Genomic DNA, 21,363 nt, shown 5'->3' on the forward strand with positions numbered 1-21,363 from the left:
GATCCACAGAAAGTTTACCTTACACAATTATCAGCCATCATTAAGTGATTTACTTTCATTGCTTGTGGATTATTATGGGATGTAAGGTGAATATCTCTGTGTGAACCTTGCTGCCTATTGTCAATCACCGGTTCGATCATAGAAAAGCTGTATTCTCATTGATACTATGCATAATTCAGCATTCCTGGGAAAAATGTTTGCATCATGATGATTAGATGAAATCAAATTGCAACTACCAAAGCTAAAAATGTGGTCATGCAATGAGTGAGTTGGTTTATAATATTGTTCATTAAGTGCAAGCTGTATGTTGGCAGGCCCATTTCAGGTTGCAGTTTTCATTAGACCACCCCCAGCCAGCTTGTAAAACTCATTCACTGTTTAAAGAAATATCGAGTGTGTGTTTTTCTCGATTCTCAACAGCTGATTTATTTACTTTCTTTTTTTAATTGAATCACGTTCTTGAGAAGCATAGCTTTACAAAACTGAACACAATTAAAATACTAGGCAGAATGATGAAGAGAAGTTCTTTTTTATCATGCACAACCAATAAACATCAAATAATGGAATCAGGGTGAGAGAGTGAGGGGAATTACAGATATTGTATCATTGACAGGGTAATCACCCATGTACTTTTAGAGGAAAATAACCATCTCTTGGATTGGTGTTGTCATCCCGTTAAGAACTTGTTTTCTCTGGAAGATGCACTTGTGTAGATTGATTGTGGAACAAGGTTTCTCGGGAAGTAAATAATTGAAATGGTCCAATGGGATATTAATGATAAAATGTGATGAACTGGCAGTCTGAAACTATGGAATATCTTGAGGAAAGGTCACTTGACTCAAAAATAAAAAAGAACCAAAGGGAAGTACTGCACAGGAACAGGCCCTTCGACCCTCCAAGTCTGTGCCAGTCATCATGTCCTAAATAAACTAAAAAGCAAACCTCTTACCCTGTATCCCTCTATTCCCTCCCTATTTATGTAGCCATCCAGATGCCTCTTAAATGTCACCAATGTGCCTGCTTCCACCGCCTCTTCTGGCAGTGCATTCCAGTGTCCTACCACCCTCTGTGTGAAAAAACTTCTCTCGCACATCTCCCTTAAACTTTCCCCCTCTCATCGTGAACATACAGCCCCTTGAAATTGAAATTTCAACCCTGGGAAAAAGCCTCACACTATCCACCCTATCTATGCCTCTCATAATTGTATAGGCCTCTACCAGGTCTCCTCTTAGGCACCATCTTTCCATTGAAAACAATCCTGGTCTTTTTTTTTAACCTTTCCTCATAGCTAATGCCTTTGAGACCATGAAACATCCTGGTGAACTTCTCTGTAGTCTCTCCAAAGCTTCCACGTCCTTCTGGTAGTATGGTGACCAAAACTGCACACAATACTACAAATGCGGCCTAACAAGGGATCTGAAATATTAACTCTGATTTCTCTTCACAGCTGCTGCCAGACCTTCTGAGTTTTCCCAGCTATTTCTGTTTTTGTTTCTGATTTATAGTATCTGAAGTTCTTTCAGTTTTTACTTAATATTTTGAGATTTTTGAAGGAATAACCTTACTGGAAGAACTTGGAAAATATAAGAAATCACAATACTCAATGAAATATCATTAATGGTTCTTAGACCAAGTGCTTAACTTTCTAATTTCTGGTAAGTATCTTGTTGCATTATCCGGACATGTATTCCAACTTCACATAGAAGGAAAGCTGATTTAAGGAGTTTGCTTCAGAGTATGAGTAACTGTGCCCATCCTACATTCAATAAAATTTATTGATTTAAAATATAGTGTAGTTGGTAGCATTCATCTCTTTTGATCTTTGTACAGTAATGTATTTTTAATTTAAATTGTGAACTTTGTGGTTTTATTCCTGTAGTAAATGCTTGGGTTTTCAGATTTGAATACAAAACAGTTGTGTTCTCCACTGGCATCATAACAACCTCTTAATGAAGTATTGACATGTTGCATTCCTGGACAAATGTTGCAAGTCAATACTATTATATTGAAAACAATGTCATTGTACAAATTAGTCACTGAGGTGTATTTCTGAAATACCTCGTATTTCATTAAGTCATCAAGGAATAAAGTTTAGCAATCCATCCTTGTTGCTTTGGAAAGAAATGATCATTACTTTCTTTTTCTGTAATATCACATCAACAAAGTGTAGTTCTGACCGAGTATTAACTGATTGTGAAGAGGAAGTCTGTTGAGCCCAAGGATATCAAGGTTGGGTGAGTCATTGATTAAGTACTATAAGAGTTTAAATGACCAATAATACTTCAAAATCACAGAAATTTAGAATGTCAGGAATTTTATTTGCAACAGTGCATGGAAGGACAGATCAATTTTTCATAACACAAGTTGGTGGTGAGCACAGTGCAAATATCTTGTGTTCATGTTGTTCCCATTACATTGTCATGTTTCAAGCCTATAACCGCAGTGCAATTGGATATCACCCAAATAGGAGAGAGCTCTGCTTGTTGGTTTATTGTCAGGGTGAGGCTACCAGTTATTGCCATTCCTGATTTTTAAGAGAAAGTGAGCATTGCAGATGCTGGAGATCAGAGTCAAAAGGTGTGGTGCTGGAAAAGCACAGCCGGCCAGGCAGCATCTGAAGAGCAGAAGAGTCAACGTTATGAGCTCTTCATCTTCGCAAGCTCTTCATCATTCCTGATGAAGAATTTATGTTCGAAACGTTGACTCTCCTGCTCCTCGGATGCTGCCTGACTAGCTGTGGTTTTCCAGCACCACACTTTTTGATTCCTGATTTCTAACCAAGTTAAGATACCCTGAGAAATTTAGTGATTAATGAATATGTCAGTAAACAAATAGGGCTTGCTCAGAATGGGAAGCAATATCACAGTGAGAAAAAGAAAACATGATTGAGGTGGATAAAAAAAACCTTGAAAACTGAGTATCCTTTATCTTCTTTCAGAATTTCATGATTTGGAGATGGCGATGTTGGACAGGGGTGTACAAAGTTAAAGATCACACAACACCAGGTTATAGTCCAACAGGTTTAATTTGGAAGCACTAGCTTTCAGAGCGCTGCTCCTTCATTAGGTGGTTATGGAGTACACAATTGTAAAACATAGAATTTATGGCAAAAGTTTACAGTGTGATGTAACTGAAATTATACATTGAAAAATACCATGATTGTTTGTTAAATCTCTCATCTGTTAGAATGACCATGTTGGTTTTACTTCTTTCATATGTAAATCACAAAACTTTTTTTTCATTCTCAGGTTAACTGTAATGATTGGTGAATTCCTGATGAACTTTTGGTTGAAATGTCGATTTTCCTGCTCCTCGGATGCTGCCTGACCTGCTGTGCTTTTCCAGCACCACTCTAATCTTTACTCTGTAACAATTGGTGTCAGTCCAGATAAGATGTTAAGATGTTGAAGGTGTTAGCCCCCTGTATTCTGTTGTCTGTGCCATAATATTTAGACTGATTCTAATCTAAAAAATGAGTTAACAGAGTCCAACATGGATTCATATAGTTTTTGAACAAAGTAAAATGTAAGTCTGCAAGTACAAATTCACAAATGTATATGTGCATGTACGTTTTTGTATTTTGTGTGTGCGTGTGTGTGTGGTGTGTGTGTGTGTATGTTTGGGGCAGGGGGTTGTGTGTGTCTGTGAGAAAGTGTGTATATGTGTGTGAGCATAAAGGGATCTAAGTCTGAGAGGGTGCGTGTGTGTGTGTGTCTGGGGTGGGGGTTGTGAGTGTCTGTGAAAGAGAGTATATATGTGTATGTGTGAGTTTAAAGTGGTCTAAGTCTGTGTGAGGAGCTAGTGCTTCCAATTAAACCTGTTGGACCTCCTACATTATATCCAGAAATACCTGCCATTGTTGTTCCACTGCCATCCCTGCTAAGGTATTGAACCATTGAACTTTGGCCAGCTCCTCCCTCATAGCTCCATAGTTCCATTTGTTCAACTGCAATACTGACATTCCCGTTTCTCCCTTCTCCCTCTCAAATTGCAGATTAAAACTTATCATGGTCTCTACCTCCTAATGGCTCCTTTACTTCAAGGTCCCTGATCAAATCCGGTTCGTTGCACAATACCAGATCCAGAATTGCCTTCTCCCTGGTAGGCTCCAGCACCAGCTGTTCTAAGAATCCATCTCGGAGGCACTCCACAAACTCCCTTTCTTGGGGTCCAATACCATCCTGATTCTCCCAGTCTACCTGCCTGTTGAAATCCCCCATAACAACTGTAGTAATATCTTTGCGACAGGCCAATTTCAGCTCCTTATTCAACTTACACCCTACATCCAGAATACTGTTTGGGGGCTTGTAGGTAACTCCCATTAGGGTCTTTCTACCCTTAGAATTTCTCAGCCCTATCCATACTGACTCTACATCTCCTGATTCTATGTTCCCCCTCGCAAGGGACTGAATATCATTCCCCACCAGCAAGGCCACTCTATCCCCTCTGCCCGTCAGTCTGTCCTTTCGATAGCACATATAGCCTTAAATATTCATTTCCCAGGCCCTGTCCACTTGAAGCCATGTCTCAGTTATCCCACAACATGGTACGTGCCAATTTCCAACTAAGCCTCAAGCTCATCACCTTATTTCTTATGCTTTGTGCATTCATATATAATATTCTTAATTTGTTACTCCCCTCACCCTTCCTATCAATCCCTTCTTTACTTTTCTGCTCCATTGATTCTGTTGTCTTTCTTAACTTCTCTTATTCTCACTTTCCCTTTAACTTCCTTCTCAAATTTCCAGTTTGTCCCCTCCCCCCATTACTTGGTTTAAATGCACCTGTGTTGCAGTGGCAAACCTGCCTGCCAGAATGCTGGTCGCCCAACTTGCATTTACATAACATCTTCATAACTACAGAACTTGGTAACTTCATAACTTTCATTACATCACAGTTAATTCAATACTTTGGTATGTAGTGACGATAGTAACTGAGGGAGCAAAGCACAATTTGTTCCGACAAGCAGCAAATCTGTCAACAGATATTCTATTTTAGTGAAGTTGGTCAAACTATAAAGGAGTGAATGAATTCTGCCACTCAACTCTACCACCAAACAAAGCCATGGCATCTTTAATACACATCCAAGATGGCCGATGGAGTCTGCATTTACGATTTCATCTGGAAAATAATCACCTCCAACAGCAGAGAAGCCATTCATTATTGTACCGAACTGCTAGCTAGACTTCGTCATGCAAGCATCTGAAATGGGACTGCTTGTTTCACAGGAGAAAGTGAGGTCTGCAGATGCTGGAGATCAGAGCTGAAAATGTGTTGCTGGAAAAGCGCAGCAGGTCAGGCAGCATCCAGGGAACAGGAGAATCGACGTTTCGGGCATAAGCCCTTCTTCAGGAATTCCTGAAGAAGGGCTTATGCCCGAAACGTCGATTCTCCTGTTCCCTGGATGCTGCCTGACCTGCTGCACTTTTCCAGCAACACATTTTCAGCTCTGCTTGTTTCACAGCCTTCTGATGTACAGTCAAGAGAGCGACATATTGAACTTGGACTGAGACAGCTGCATTACACCTTTTGATAGTAAAATGCCTTCAATTTTGGTGATGGAGATGGAGTAGAGGATGGAGGTGAGGTGGGGTGGGAGCTTGGAGATGGTGGTGGTGTGGGATAAGGTAGGTGTGCCACAAGTCATGTTATCGAATAATGTCACATCCTAAAGAAGCCCATTGGTCCATTATTCCCATGCCTCTTTCATACAGCTGTCCAGCCATCTCTTTATTGATGACTATGTAAATTGTCTTGCTTCAAGTGTCAAGTTATTTTCATTTGGAAGCTCATTATTGAACCAACTTCTACCAGGCCTTTCAAGCATTCACGATCAAAACACTTCACTGTAAGTACCTCCCACTGCATTACTTCGAATCTCTGCTCTGTGAGCACCAACTCTATTGCTACTGGAAATGGTTTTATCTGATTTGCTCTTTCAAAACTCATCATGGTTTTGAAAGCCTCTACATAATCCGTTCTTATCTTGCCCTGCAGTAAGGAGAAAAATGCTGTCTCAAAATCTTAGATTGCTGAGGCCACTTTTAGAATGCTATGTTCAATTCTGGTCTCCCTGCTATGGGAAAGATGTTATGAAACTTAAAAGGGTTCAGGAAAGATTTACTAGTATGTTGCCGGCGTTGGAGGGTTTGAGCTACAGGGGAAGACTGAATAAGCTGGGGCTATTTCCCCTGGAGCATCAGAGGCTGAAGGGTGACCTTATAGAGGTTTATAAAATCATGACCGGTATGGATAAGGTAAATAGACAAGGTCCTTTTTCCAGTGTGGGGGACGCCCAAAACTGCAGGACATGGGTTTTAAAGTGAGAGGGGAAAGATTTAAAAGGAACCTAAGGGGCAACTTTTTCATGCGGGGGTTGGTGTGTGTTTGGAATGAGCTGCTAGAGGAATTGGTGAAGGTTGATACAATTACAACATTTTAGAAGCATCTGGATGAATAGGAAGGGTTTAGAGGTATATGGACCAAGTGCTGGCAAATGGGACTAGGTCAGATTAAGATATCTGTTTGTCACAGGTGATTTGGACCAAAGGGTCTGTTTCCGTGCTGTATAACTCTGACTCTCCTAATGCCAGAGAGACCCCGCTTCAGGCAGGGGATCCAGTATAGTAGGTCAATGATAATCCAAGGGCTTGGGCACAGTCAGTCAGCTAATCAGGGTCAGCTAACCATACTTCAGGATGTGGACCCTGGTCAGCCTCATAGGTCCAGTGCAAAGCGTCCAGGTATCTGCAGGAACTCAGTGGTGGGGTGGTATAGATAGCGATCTGGTGTATGTCGGCTCATCATCCCAGGCTAAGTCACTCAAGCAGGTGGGTCACTGCCATTCTTGGGGATCCATTCACTCAAGGTCAAGGTGAGGTTATTTGCATCCTGTGCTGCAGGAAGGAATCCGAAGGTGACGAGAACTGGAAATAACTCAATGTTAACTCTCTCAGCTGCTGTCAGACGTGCTCGGTTTTTGCAGCATTTTCTGTGCTTGTTTCTGAGAAATTTGGGTTTGCCATTCTAGAAACCTGAGCGCAAGTTTAGGGCAATAATGAGTGACATATCACCTCTCACGTGATTAACCCTCAGTTGGATGCATGGTATTGCGTGGAAAAGGTCAAGGGAGTATTCACTGTGCCATGGCCAATAAATACCAATACAAATCATTATTTTTTTGAAGTTGTGATGTGGATAACAGTTTTCACCTCAAAACAATAGCTAAGTACATCATTGGTTTTGGGTTATTTTAAGGTCATGAAAAATACACATGTTCTCTATTATTCCAATCCTTCTTTCTACCTTCCTTTACTCTGTATTGGTATGCAATTTGGTTATCATATATAGTCCAATTCACATAGGCACTGCTTCTTGGACAATTCAAGTGATGAATCTGCCTCATTTCTGCCGATTTTTCCTACAAATCCCTGCCTTTTCGTGAAACACATTCCTGAGGAATTCTGTGTGGATCAGCTATTAAATAGAAAAATCCTAATCTTGTTAATTTGGTTTCGGAAATAACATGAGTTGTTTCTGAAGTTCTCAAGGCACTCAAACAAAAAAAAAGGATTTACACAAATGTCACATCTTAGTGATTTGTTTTGCACTATTTAATTCAATTCTCGTTTTCAAGTTGTTCATTCCACAATTCGACAGATTTTGACGATTAGGAAACAGTGTGGCACGATATTCATGAGTCACTATATTCTTAAGATGAGGACATAAAAATTGCATGCTCTGCAGTTTAACCTCTGAATTGAACAATAAACCACAGTGTCAACATGACACTATAAGCATCTCAAACAAATCCATTTCATTAACTCTTTGCTGATTTATACTGAGTGTTACAGAAGATGCCATTGAATTGCTGAAAATGTTTCAAACTAAAACTGAATGTTAAAAAAAGTACATTTAATTTCAGCATCCATGGAATTGTATAGCACAGAAGGGAAACATTTTGACCCATCATTTTTATGCTATATCTCTGTAACAAGCTTTCAATTATCTTGGAGTGACACAGTGGCTCATTGTACACCTGAGTTTAATTCTGCCCTCAGGAGACTGTGTGGAGTTTACATGTTACCTCCATGTCTGCGTGGGTTTCCTCTGGGTGCTCTAGCTTCCTCCCACAGTCCAAAGATGTGCGGTCTGGGTGGATTGGCCATGCTAAATTGCCCATAGTGTCCAGGGATGAGGAGGATAGGTGGATTAGCTATGGGAACTGCAGGGTTACAGGGATAGGGTTGTATGGTATGGAGGGTCAGTGGGCCAAATGGCCTACTTCCATACTGTATGGATTCTATCTCACTCCTTTGGCCTTTTCCCATTTACCTATGATTATGTTGTTTTTCAAATCATCCCCAATCACCTTTTGAGAGCTAGTGCTCAGTCTGCTTTGTCACTTTTAGGCATTACATTCTAAACCATAGCAAAACATTGCATATAAAAATATTGTTTATTATCCTTATTACAAGATCTGTGCATTTGTTAAGATGCCTTCTCTGTTGCCCTCTCTGTAAGGGAAGTTTAAACTGAGATCAATAAAGCCTTTGTGTAGCATGGAGCCAGGGTTAGACTTGCTCAGTCTGATGAGGGTCTGAAGGAAATGTCTTTGATAAATAATTTGAGAATTGAATTAAAGATTGAAGAACATTGTGACACACTTTGGAACTCAAAACGATTTTGAAAGAGATTGAGCAATTAAATTGTACACTGGTTAATGCAGTATCGCATGTAGTTGAGAAAATGTCACTGAATATATATTTGGGGCAAGGGGGATTGTGAAATAATAAAGAAAAGTTTCACATTTGTGCCACACAAATGTCTGGCAATGACCATCTCCAATAAGAGACAACCTAACCAGATAAGGGAAGATGATGGCCTAGCAGTAATATTGCTAGACTATTAATCCAGAGACCCAGGTAACATTCTGCGGACCGGGATCCAAATTCGACCATGGCAGATGGTGGAGTTTGAATTCAATATCTAAAAAAATGTGAAATTAAGAGTTTAATGATGCCCATGAAGCTGGTGTTGATTGTTGGAAAAGCCCATCTGGTTCACTAATGTCCTTCAGGGAGGAACACTTCTGTCCTTACCTGGTCTAGTCTACACATAACTCCAGACCCACAGCAATGTGGTTGACTCTCAGCTGCCCTCTGCACAATTAGAGATGGGCAAAAAAATGCTGACCTAACCTGTGACATCCACATTCTGTGAATGAAAAAAAAACACCGCCCTTTGACATTCAGTGGTGTTACCATCATTGAATCCCCCCGCTATAAATATTCTTGGTTTACCAAAAACTCAACTGGACTTACCAAATAAATACAGTGGCTATAAGAGCAGGTCAGAAATGAGGAATCTTACAGCATTTAACTCGCTTCCTGATTTCCCAAAGCCTGTCCATCTACAAGGCACAAGTCAAGAGTGTGATGGAATAGTATCACTTGCCTGGATGAGTGCAGCTCCAAAAACACTCAGGAAGCTTGACACCTTCCAGGACAAAGCAGACACTTGATTGGCACTGCACCCAGAAGCATCCACTCCCTCCAGCATTGATGCTCAGTAGCAGCAGTACACACTATCTTAAAGGTGCACTGCAGGAATTCATAAAACACCTTCCAAGCCCATGACCGCTTCCAAATAGAACGACCTGGGTAGCAGATTCATGAGAACAAACCACTTGCAAGTTCTCCACCAAGCCTCTCATCATCCTGACTTGGAAATATTATCCTGTTCCTCCAGTATAGCTAAGTAGAAATCCCAGAATTCTCTCCCTAAGGGACTTTTGAGTCAACTTTCAGCACATGGACTGCAGAGGTTCAAGAAGGCAGTTCACCATCACCTTCTCAAGAGCAACTAGGGATGGGCAAGAAAGGCAGGCCAAACCCAGCAATGCCAGATGTCTTTGCAAAAAGAAATTACCCAGCTTCAGGATTTGTATTTTTCAGTGACAGTTTATCACAGAACTGAGAGAGAGAGCAGTTGGGACTCTAACATTCAGGTCTCCCAGCAAGCGAGATCACTCTCTCTCACCTTTACTGTGTTCGTAATAAATAACGTTTAAAGACCTTGGGGGAAAGATAGGAGAGCTATTTATTCAAACCAAGATTAAGTTCCAGCTGACCAGTGACCTATTTGTGGATTGTCACATTTGACAACGATGTGATATCAGTCCCAAAAAGAAAAGAACTGTGAGGAAGTCACCTAATTTCTCCTTTAAGATTGGTCTGAGTTCAAAAAACTTGGTACCTTTAGTCTATGCATTTTACTTTCAGTCTTCCTTAAAAGAAAAGCTTTTTTCTCAGTTGGCTTGTCCATCCTGTATGTGAATTAATGTATGATTAGGTTGAAGGGGGTTAGAGATTGTTTCCATGTTAGTAATTACTGATCTGGTTTTGCCAAACGTTAGAGGACAAGTTTGTTGGGATTTTTTTGTTTGCTTGTGGATTGCTGAAACCTAATGTGAGTTTCTTTTTATTAACCATCCTAATGATTAAGTTGATGATATTTCATGTTTGTGGTGGCTGAAGGAACAGTGGGGTTGGATTTCCAGCTCACTATTCCTGCTGGCACTGTTCCTGCGCAATCATTGAGTCAAAATCATTCTACCCCATCCCTAACAACACTAATTCCACATGGACTGCAAGGATTCAAAAATGCAGCTAATTGCCAGAGCAATTAGAGATGAGACAGAGACACCCAATTCTCATAAGAACTTTAAAGAACTGACTGTAAAATAGTAAAATAGATACAGGTTAAGAGTTATCATTCAGTCAGGTAAAATGGTGCATCCCAAGGATAGGTATGGGATCACTGTTATTTACAGAATAGATAAATAATGAGGGCTCATAAATCAGCACTAAATCATGTAGACAATGCTGAATTGTCTTTTGTAATTATCATAGAGGTGAACTTTGGCAAAATATCAAAAGATATTAATAAACTTACAGAATGCTAATGTAATTGGCAAACTAGACTTAATATAGGTATATGTTAGTTTGTTCTGTGCTCAGCCGACAGCAGTTTGGTCAGAATGGAATCTTTGTTGGAGTACTCAAAGATGGTTTCCTGCAGTGCGTGCACTTTATGGCAGATTTGTAAATGATTACATTTCTATTCACATTGAAATATGAAGCATTCATTGTGTTTATTCACAAAATATAGAAAGCACGATGATTATAGCAATCAATTCTCCCTGAATGTCATTTAAATCAGTGCATGTCTTTCAATATTGATGTGAATATCCAACCATAATTGTCAAAACAGACAGACATGAATCAACTTGCAGAATGACTGAGTCAATGACAAATGAACTTAGATATAAGTATGTGCACGGTTGTATTGATGGAAAGAATAAGGAAGGCAAATGCTCCTCAGAAACAAATTACTTAAGTATTGTGCTTCTAGCAAAGGGATTTGGTATGAAGATACACAAATCATTAAAAGCAATGACACATACTAATAAGTCCATGGATATAGCAAACAAAACACTCTGATTAATTTCTCAAGAGGTAGAATTGAAATGCAGAGATGTTATATTCAATTAGCATTAAACTTTGTTCAGAGTGCATTTGAATTACTGTGAAATCATTCTGCTCACCTTAAGGATCTGAGGAACTGAAAAAGGCTCCCAAATATTGCCCAGAAAGACACCAGAACTGAAAGATTAAACCAAGCTTTGAGTAGACTGGACTATTTTTTTTCTCCAGAGGCGAAAAGAATGGTCGAATGAAGGTCTTTAGTTTAGATTATGGCAGGATTGATATGGGATATGTGTTTTCAAAAACACAGGTGCAATGCACTGGCCAGGGAAGACAAAAATATAAGATCATCATTGCTAACAATTCCAACAGAGAATTTAGGAGAAACTTAGAGTGGTGAGAAGGGGGTACGCACAGAACGGTTCATATTGGGGTACTTCAGGAAAAACAAGAAAAGGACATGAGGGAGACAGAAATAGGAGGATATGTTGTTGAGGTTAGATACAATAGACCTTGTCCAGTGTCAGTGCAACATAGTCATGAGTATAACGATGGTGGAGTCTTGTGATGTCACAAGAATCTAAAGCTACCTAAAAAGGGTAACTATTAGTGATTGTTGCAAAGCACATGTGCCTTTTAAGGAAGAAAATCCATGGGTGTTCTTTTACTGTGGTCCAGACAGGGCGATGCTGATTAGGAGGGACTCCAGAACTGGGGTCAAAGTTGAAGCATATGTGATAGGTCATTTAGAATTTTGGTCAGAAGAGATGTCTTTACCCAGAGAGTGGTGGGCCTATGGAATTCTCTGGCATAGAAATTATTTGAGGCCAAAACATTGAACATTTTCAGGAGGGAGTTAGATATAGCTATGCGGACTGGAAAGATTGAAGGGTATGAAAAACATAGAAACATAGAAGATAAGAGAAGGTGGAGTCCTTTTGGCCCTTCGAGCCTGCTCCGCCTTTCATCATGATCATGGCTGATCATCCAACTCAATAACCTAATCCTACTTTCTCCCCATAACTTTGATCCCATTCGCCCCAAGTGCTATATGTAGTTGCCTCTTGAATACATTCAATATTTTGGCATCAACTACTTCCTGTGGCAATGAATTCCACAGGATCACACTCTTTAGGTGAAGAAATGTCTCTTCATCTTAATCCTAAATGGTCCACCCCGAATCCTCAGACTGTGACCCCTGGTTCTGGATATACCCACCATTGGGAACATTCTCCCTCCATCTACTCTGTCTAGTCCTGTCGGAATGTTATAAGTCTCTACGGGATTCTCCATTACTCATATGAATTCCATTGAAAAAATCCTAACCTAGTTAATCTCTCCTCATATGTTAGCTCGTCCATCTCCAGAATCAGCCTGGGAAACCTCTGCTGCACTCCCTCGAGACCAAGAGCATTCTTCCTCAGAAAAGGAGACCAAAACTGCACACAATATTCTAGGTGTGTCCTCACAAAGGCCCTGTACAACTGCAACACATTCCTGCTCCTGTACTCGAAACCTCCTGCTACTCCTTTACTGCCTGCTGCAGCTGCATGCTTACCTTCAACGATTGGTGCACAAGGACACCCAGGTCCCACTGCAAACTCCACCTCTCCCAATTTACAGCCATTCAGGTAGCAACTTGCTCCCTTATTTTTACTTCCAAAATGAATAACCTCACATTTAACCAAATAATACTGCATCTACCATTGATTTGCCCAACTCACCCAACTTGTCCAGATCATGCTGAAGGATCTCTGCATCCTCATTGCAGTTCACCATCCTAGCCAACTTAGTATCATTTGCAAACTTTGAGCTGTTACATTTTGTGCACTCATCCAGATTAGTAATATATATTATGAATAGTCAGGGTCCTAGCACCAATTCCTGTGGCATCCCCATTAGTTACTGCCTGACAATTTGAAAAGGATCCATTAATTCTTACTCTTTATTTCCTCTCTGCCAACCAGTTTTCTATCCATCTCAACACATTTCCACCAATCCCATGAACTTTAATCTTGTACAATAATCTTTCACGTGGAACTTCATCAAACGCTTTCTGAAAGTCCACATATACCACATTGACAGACTTCCCCTTGTCAACTCCACTAGTTACATCTTCATAGAATTCCAACAGATTTATCAAACATGATTTTCCCCTTCATAAATCCATGCTGACTCTGTCTGATTCTGCCATTAGTTTCTAAATGCTTCGCTATAAAGCTTTGATAATTGATTCAAGAATTTTCCCCACTACCGGTGTTCGGCTTACTGGTCTATAATTCTCTTGTTTGTCTCTACCTCCCTTTTTGAATGTGGAGTAGCATTAGCTACCCTCCAATCTGATGGGACTCTTCCAGAGTCTATAGAACCCTGGAAGATGATCACCAATGCATCCACTATTTCTAAGCCACTTCCTTAAGTACTCTGGGAGCAAGGTATTGAGTTAGATGATCAGCCAGAATTATATGGAATGGCAAAGCAGGATCAAGGAGTGAAATAAGACATACCTTCCATAACTGGTATCAGTTTAGTGAACCTCCTCTGGACTACCGTTAATGTCAAAATATCTTTTCAAAGATAAGGGGCCCAAAACCCTTCACAGTATTCCAGCTGTTGTAAGACTAGTCCTTATATAGATTTAGTAGAGCCTCCTTATTTTTATAGCCCATTCCCTTTGAAGTAAAAATCAACATTTTATTTGCCTTCACTATTACTCATTGAACTGCATCGCTGGGTTCTGCAGGAGCTGAACATCATCTTTGTTTTGTACACCCCACATAATCCTTGAGCAATGCCAAGGGGTGGGGAGGCTGTTGGGTGAAAGACAATAAAGCAGAGAACTCAACAAAATAAACATTTTGGAAAATTCTTGTTTTGAGAAAAACACTACTGTTTAAAATTGTTCAAATGAACTTTAAAATAGCAGCCTTATATAATCAATCAGATAAATAATGCATCACTCATGAATGAATAATACATTCCAAAGGCTGCTTAATCTACTTAGAAACCCAAAAACATAAAAAAACTCAACTGCATCACTTGTTGCACCATTGAATTTAATTTTATCTTATGTAATGTTCCACAGCTTGTCAAGTCAGTTCGATGCTCAGAAAAAAATCCACCTTCTTACAACTACATGAATGATGACACAACCACATTTAAATTTAGGCTTTAATTTCCTTTTTGTAACATTTTCCAGACTTTTTTTTCTGTTCTGCTTGTTTTTATAGTACTCTTCATATCAAGGCAGGCTGGTGTCCTGGCCAACTTTCCTCCCTCAACTGAGCTTGACAGAATAGCAGAGAAGGTAAAAACAATGACTGCAGATGCTGGAAACCAGATTGTGGATCAGTGGTGCTGGAAGAGCACAGCAATTCAGGCAGCATCCGACGAGCAGCAAAATCGATGTTTCGGGCAAAAGCCTTTCATCAGGAATAAAGGCAGAGAGCCTGAAGCATGGAGAGATAAGCTAGAGGAGGGTGGGGGTGGGGAGAAAGTAGAATAGAGTACAATGGGTGAGTGGGGGAGGAGATGAAGGTGATAGGTTAGGGAGGAGAGGGTGGAATGGATAGGTGGAAAAGGAGCTAGGCAGGTCGGACAAGTCCGGACAGGTCAAGGGGACAGTGTGGAGCTGGAAGTTTGAAACTAGGATGAGGTGGGGGAAGGGGAAATGAGGAAGCTGTTGAAGTCCACATTGATGCCCTGGGGTTGAAGTGTTCCGAGGCGGAAGATGAGGCGTTCTTCCTCCAGGCATCTGGTGGTGAGGGAGCGGTGGTGAAGGAGGCCCAGGACCTCCATGTCCTCGGCAGAGTGGGAGGGGAAGTTGAAATGTTGGGCCACGGGGCGGTTTGGTTGATTGGTGCAGGTGTCTCGGAGATGTTCCCTAAAGCGCTCTGCTAGGAGGCGTCCAGTCTCCCCAATGTAGAGGAGACCGCATTGGGAGCAACGGATACAATAAATGATATTAGTGGATGTGCAGGTAAAACTTTGATGGATGTGGAAGGCTCCTTTAGGGCCTTGGATAGAGGTAAGGGAGGAGGTGTGGGCACAGGTTTTAGAGTTCCTGCGGTGGCAGGGGAAAGTGCCAGGATGGGAGGGTGGGTTGTAGGGGGACGTGGACCTGACCAGGTAGTCACGGAGGAAACGATCTTTGCGGAAGGTGGAAAGGGGTGGGGAGGGAAATATATCCCTGGTGGTGGGGTCTGTTTGGAGGTGGCGGAAATATCGGCGGATGATTTGGTTTATGCGGAGGTTTGTAGGGTGGAACGTGAGCACCAGGGGCGTTCTGTCCTTATTACGGTTGGAGGGGTGGGGTCTGAGGGCGGAGGTGCGGGATGTGGACGAGATGCGTTGGAGGGCATCTTTAACCACGTGGGAAGGGAAATTGCGGTCTCTAAAGAAGGAGGCCATCTGGTGTGTTCTATGGTGGAACTGGTCCTCCTGGGAGCAGATACGACGGAGGCAGAGGAATTGGGAATTTTTGCAAGAGATAGGGTAGGAAGAGGTGTAATCCAGGTAGCTGTGGGAGTCGGTGGGTTTGTAAAAAATGTCAGTGTCAAGTCGGTCGTCACTAATGAAGAAGGAGAGGTCCAGGAAGGGGAGGGAGGTGTCAGAGATGGTCCAGGTAAATTTAAGGTCAGGGTGGAATGTGTTGGTGAAGTTGATGAATTACTCAACCTCCTCGTGGGAGCACGAGGTGGCACCAATGCAGTCATCATTGTAGCGGAGGAAGAGGTGGGGAGTGGTGCCGGTGTAATTACGGAAGATCAACTGTTCTACGTAGCCAACAAAGAGACAGGCATAGCTGGGGCCCATCATTTCAACTCCCCCTCCCACTCTGCCGAGGACATGGAGGTCCTGGGCCTCCTTCACCGCCGCTCCCTCACCACCAGACGCCTGGAGGAAGAACGCCTCATCTTCCGCTTCGGAACACTTCAACCCCAGGGCATCAATGTGGACTTCAACAGCTTCCTCATTTCCCCTTCCCCCACCTCATCCTAGTTTCAAACTTCCAGCTCCACACTGTCCCCTTGACCTGTCCGGACTTGTCCGACCTGCCTAGCTCCTTTTCCACCTATCCACTCCAGCCTCTCCTCCCCCACTCACCTATTGTACTCTATGCTACTTTCTCCATACCCCCACCCTCCTCTAGCTTATCTCTCCATGCTTCAGACTCTCTGCCTTTATTTCTGATGAAGGGATTTTGCCCGTAACGTCGATTTTGCTGCTCATCGGATGCTGCCTGAACTGCTGTGCTCTTCCAGCACCACTGATCCAGAATAGCAGAGAAGTCTAAGGAGTGGCCTCATTTTGGCAGCAAGATGATGAAAGGATTTATTTTGGTAGGTAGCGAGAATCACAGAATTGTTACAACAGTAAAAAAGCCCATTCGGTCCAACTTACATTATGTACCAGTCCAATTACCTAATGCCTTTTCACCATATCCTTACACACCATTTCTATCCAAGTGATAATCCAACGCCATTCTGGAATGCCTCAGTTGAACCTGGTTCCAACACATTCTAAGGAAGTGCATTCCGTATCCTAAATATTTGCTGTGACTTTGTTTTCTTTTCTCTCACAGTGGCATTGCTTAATTTACACATCACTTTAAACCTACGCCATCTTATTCTTGTGTCCTTTCCAAGTGGAAAGAGCTTCATCCTATGGATGGAGGTGGCACAGTGGTTAGCCCTGCTGCCTCACAGTGCCATGGACCTGGGTTTGATACCAGCCTCAAGCAGCTGTCTGTGTGCAGTTTGTACATTCTTCCCGGGTCCTGCAGTTTCCTCACACAGACCAAAGATGTGCAGGTCATGTAGATTGGTCATGTTAAATTACCCTTATTGTCCAGGGATGTGCAAGCTAGCCGGGTTTGCCATGAGAAATGCAAGGTTAACAGGTATGGCGGTGGATCTGGGTGGGCTGCCCATCGCAAGGGCAGTGCACTCGAGGGGCTGAATGGCCTGCTTCCACACTATTAGGATTCACTTACTCTGTCAAGCCTGCTCGTGATTTTGAAAACCTCAATCAGATCTCCCCACAGCCATCTCCTCTCCAAAAACAGCAGTCCCAACCACTTCAATCTCTCCCCATCACTGAAGCTTCTCATTCCTGGACCCATTCTTGTGAATTGCATCTGCACTCTGTCCAGTGCAGTCACATCGTTCCTATGATGTGGTGCCCACACTCTACAAAATTCGCTATTTTTTTTCTTTCTTACTTTCCCCTTTTGCTCCAAAGTTTCTTGTGAAGTAGTCTAAGAAACTAGGTCAAAACCACTGAAGTCTCTGACTGTAACTCAGGATTCTGGATGTTCCTGCATATTCTAGCGTAGTCATTTGAACCAGGAAGAATGGGCCAAAATTTGGCTCCATCCAATTTCATTTTGCCTTATAATTTACAAAGCACGAAGTTTTATTAAATTCTGTTTCCCTGCATTACAGCAAAGCACAGTTTTGAAGAATAACTACTTGCTGATTGACCCCTTATTTTGCGATTTTTGGGTCTGGTGAATAGATATATTATACCTTGAAAGTGGCACTTTACATCAAAGACCAAAGATCTTGTTTATTTGAAAAAAAGGAAAGCAAAAAATTTGGCAAAAGCGAAAAGCACTTTGATTTTAATGTGAGCTGTTGATAGACACCCTGTGCTGAAAAGCTTTCACAGATCCCAACTAGAAAGTGCATTTAAGGTGTAATTTTGAGAATGTTACAGCTTCCAAAACCAATCAACACTATACAACCAAAAATTATATGTGCTAAGTGTAGAGTCTTGTTCCTTCAAGATCTGAAATTTTTCCAGAAAGTTTTAAAAATATAAGATGTTACATTTTCTGAAAAATCATCATTGGATTTTTAATGTTAACTCTGTTTCATAAAAACTTAAAGACTAGGAATCAGAGTAGGCAATCCAGCACCTCAAGCCTACTCCGTTATTTAATATAATCATGGTTGATCTCACCTGGGCCTCAAGTCTACTTTTCTGCTCATTCTCCATAACACTTTAACCTATTACTAACTAAAAACCTATATCCTCAAACTTTCCATCAAACTGTGGATAATGCATTCCATTGATTCAGGACACTTTGAGAGAAGTAATTCATCTTCATCTTTGCAGTGATCATAACAGGGTCAGCCAGGTGGACCCTATAGGATATGAGTTCCCTAATTGGACCAAGTTAACAGCCCCAATCACGGAGCTCTGACTGACAGTTATAAACAGGTCCAAACAGGTTGAAGTTCAGCTTCTTCCCCGCTGTTATCAGAACTTTGAATGGACCTCTCTAATATGAATGTAGATCTCTGTCTGCATCTTCTCAGTAGCTATAACATTGTATTTGCATTCTTGTTCTGTTACCTTGATGCACTTGTATAGTACAATCTGACTGTAAAGCATTTATCTTGGTACACGTAACAGTAATAAATCAAATCAAATATATACGTTAATTGATCTTCTCTCATCCTTCTAAACTCCAGAAGTATAAGCCTACATTGCTCAGCCTGTCTTCATAAGACAAAACCTTCACATCTGAAATCAATCTCCGAGTGTTTCTGTCTCCACGGATGTTGCCACACTTTCAGGGTCTCTCTAGCAGTTTTCAGTTTTATTTTACTTTCCCATTTGGTCAATTTGTTTTTTCTCTCTCTTCTAATCTGATATCTATTTCCTTTCCTTTATTTTTTTCCTTTCTCCCCCTGATTTGACGTTAAATCCTATCACTTCAGTTTAGACTTCTTACTCTTTAACTTCACTCCCACAAGGAGAATTTCTCAGCCCAGGTAACTGCACTTGTAATGCAACTAAACCTGTTGAGTACCAACCTGTCAATCCTTTGCCTCTCCATGTTGGGATAGCATGATGTGAAACAAGACCTCACCATTCATGGAGATATCACAGACGTTAAAGATTTTTAAAAGTTAACAAATTCTCCAATTGGTTTGTTTCCTTAGACCCAAGTTGACAGCAAACATGGAGCAGGTTTATCTAGTTAACAAGGATTAGAATCTATTTATTTCTAATAGATTGTAACTACAGATAAATAATAATGAACTGTTGATATATAAATCTACTGGTTAGAGTGCCAACCTTTTTATGAAGCTCCTTATACACACACAAGCAGACAGACATAAACCAAGCACTGTTATTATCCGTGGGGAAATAAAAAACTATGAAGGTGGACCCTCTCCATTGTGTTTGCTGAAATGATTCTTTTAACCAAAAGATTAAGGACCAATTGCTGGAAAATGGAATTAAAATATTTAGGTGTTTGTTTTTGACTGGTGCAGATTCAATGGGCTGAAGGGGTGAGTTCTGTGCTGTAGATCTCTATGACTCATAACTTAATGTCTTTGTCAATGGTTTCTCTGGATTTGCTGTTCTGCCATCTTTTTTTTCAGATTCTCTCATCTGCTTGCAGGAGTTAGAGTAACTGGTTTAGAACATATAAACTGATCAGGCAAAATAAATCGGCTTTCTTGGCACTTTAGTTCTTCATTGTTGTGGAGCCAAAGGCAGCACCTTCCTTTCCAGAGGTCTGAAGGCTTCTGGCGATATTGTTTGCAGTCACAAGCTGTCAAAGTTCCTAGGAACCAATCACAATGTGACTGGTAAGCGGATGACCTTTGTCATTGGTTTGTGGAGTGATGCCCACAATCAGCTGCCTGTTGCCTGATGAATCTCATCTTGTACACACACCCTGGTTTCCATTTGTCTGCATTAACCTGGTCAACTGGGTTAAACAAAGAGCAGTGTAAACAACACTTACAATGAGGGCTGGCAGCAATCCTTTCCACCATCCTTGGTTTTAAAACAGTCCTTCTCCAAGGTCAATCCACAATTAAAAATATAGAACATTTTTTTTTAAATATAGATTTTTTTTTAAATAACCATTCATGAGATGAGGGCATTGTTGGCTAGGCCAGCATTTATTGCCCACCCCAGTGTGCAGTTAAGAGTCAACCACATTGCTGTGGGTCTGGAGGCACATGTTGACCAGTTGAGGTAAAGATAACAGTTTCCTTCTCTCAAGAGTATTAGTGAACCAGATGGATTTTTCCAACAACAGTTTCATGACAATCATTAGATTCCTTATTCCGGATTTGTATTGAATTCAAATTCCACCATCTGCGATGGCAGATTTGAACCCAGGTCCCCAGAACATTACCTGGGTCTCTGGATTAATAGTTCATTGATAGTACCACTGGGCCATCACCTTTCCTTTTGATCATCCAATGCACACCAATGAGAGACTTCAAGAGTGTGAGAGATTTCTGGTCAGCCTTTTAATGGAATGAAGATGGGAGGCTGTGCTATCAATACTCCAAGCTTCAAACTACAAGATGCATGAAAACGTTCATGTTGTAGCTGTAGCATGGAAACCCCTGACTGAATTAACGCACAATGCCATCCAATCCTTCTTCAGTTTATTTCCCAGTTCTTCAATCTGATTGGTTCAACAGATGCTGAGGAGTCTGACAGGGTGGACATGCAGAAGATGTTTTCTCTTGTGGGAGAGCCTAGAATTAAGGGTCAGAGTTTAATAATTATAAGTCGCCCATTTTAAAGTGATTTTTGTTCTGTGAGCGGATCATGCATTTTTGGAACGCTCTTCCTGAAAAAGGTCGTGGAATAAACTTTAAGAGGAGGTGGAGTGATTGTTTGTAAGTTAGGGAGTGAAAGGTCATTAGGGGTAGATGTGAATGGGGATTTAATGTCACGATCAGATCAGCCAAAGTCATAGAGTCATAGAGATGTACAGCATGGAAACAGACCCTTCGGTCCAACTTGTCCATGCCAACCAGATAACCCAACCCAATCTAGTCCCAACTGCCAGGACTCAGTCCATATTCCCCCAAACCCTTCCTATTCA

Source organism: Chiloscyllium plagiosum, unplaced genomic scaffold (assembly GCF_037043375.1).
Source record: "Chiloscyllium plagiosum isolate Xiang-an unplaced genomic scaffold, Cpla_swu_hap1 HiC_scaffold_11, whole genome shotgun sequence".
NCBI classification, from domain to species: domain Eukaryota; kingdom Metazoa; phylum Chordata; class Chondrichthyes; order Orectolobiformes; family Hemiscylliidae; genus Chiloscyllium; species Chiloscyllium plagiosum.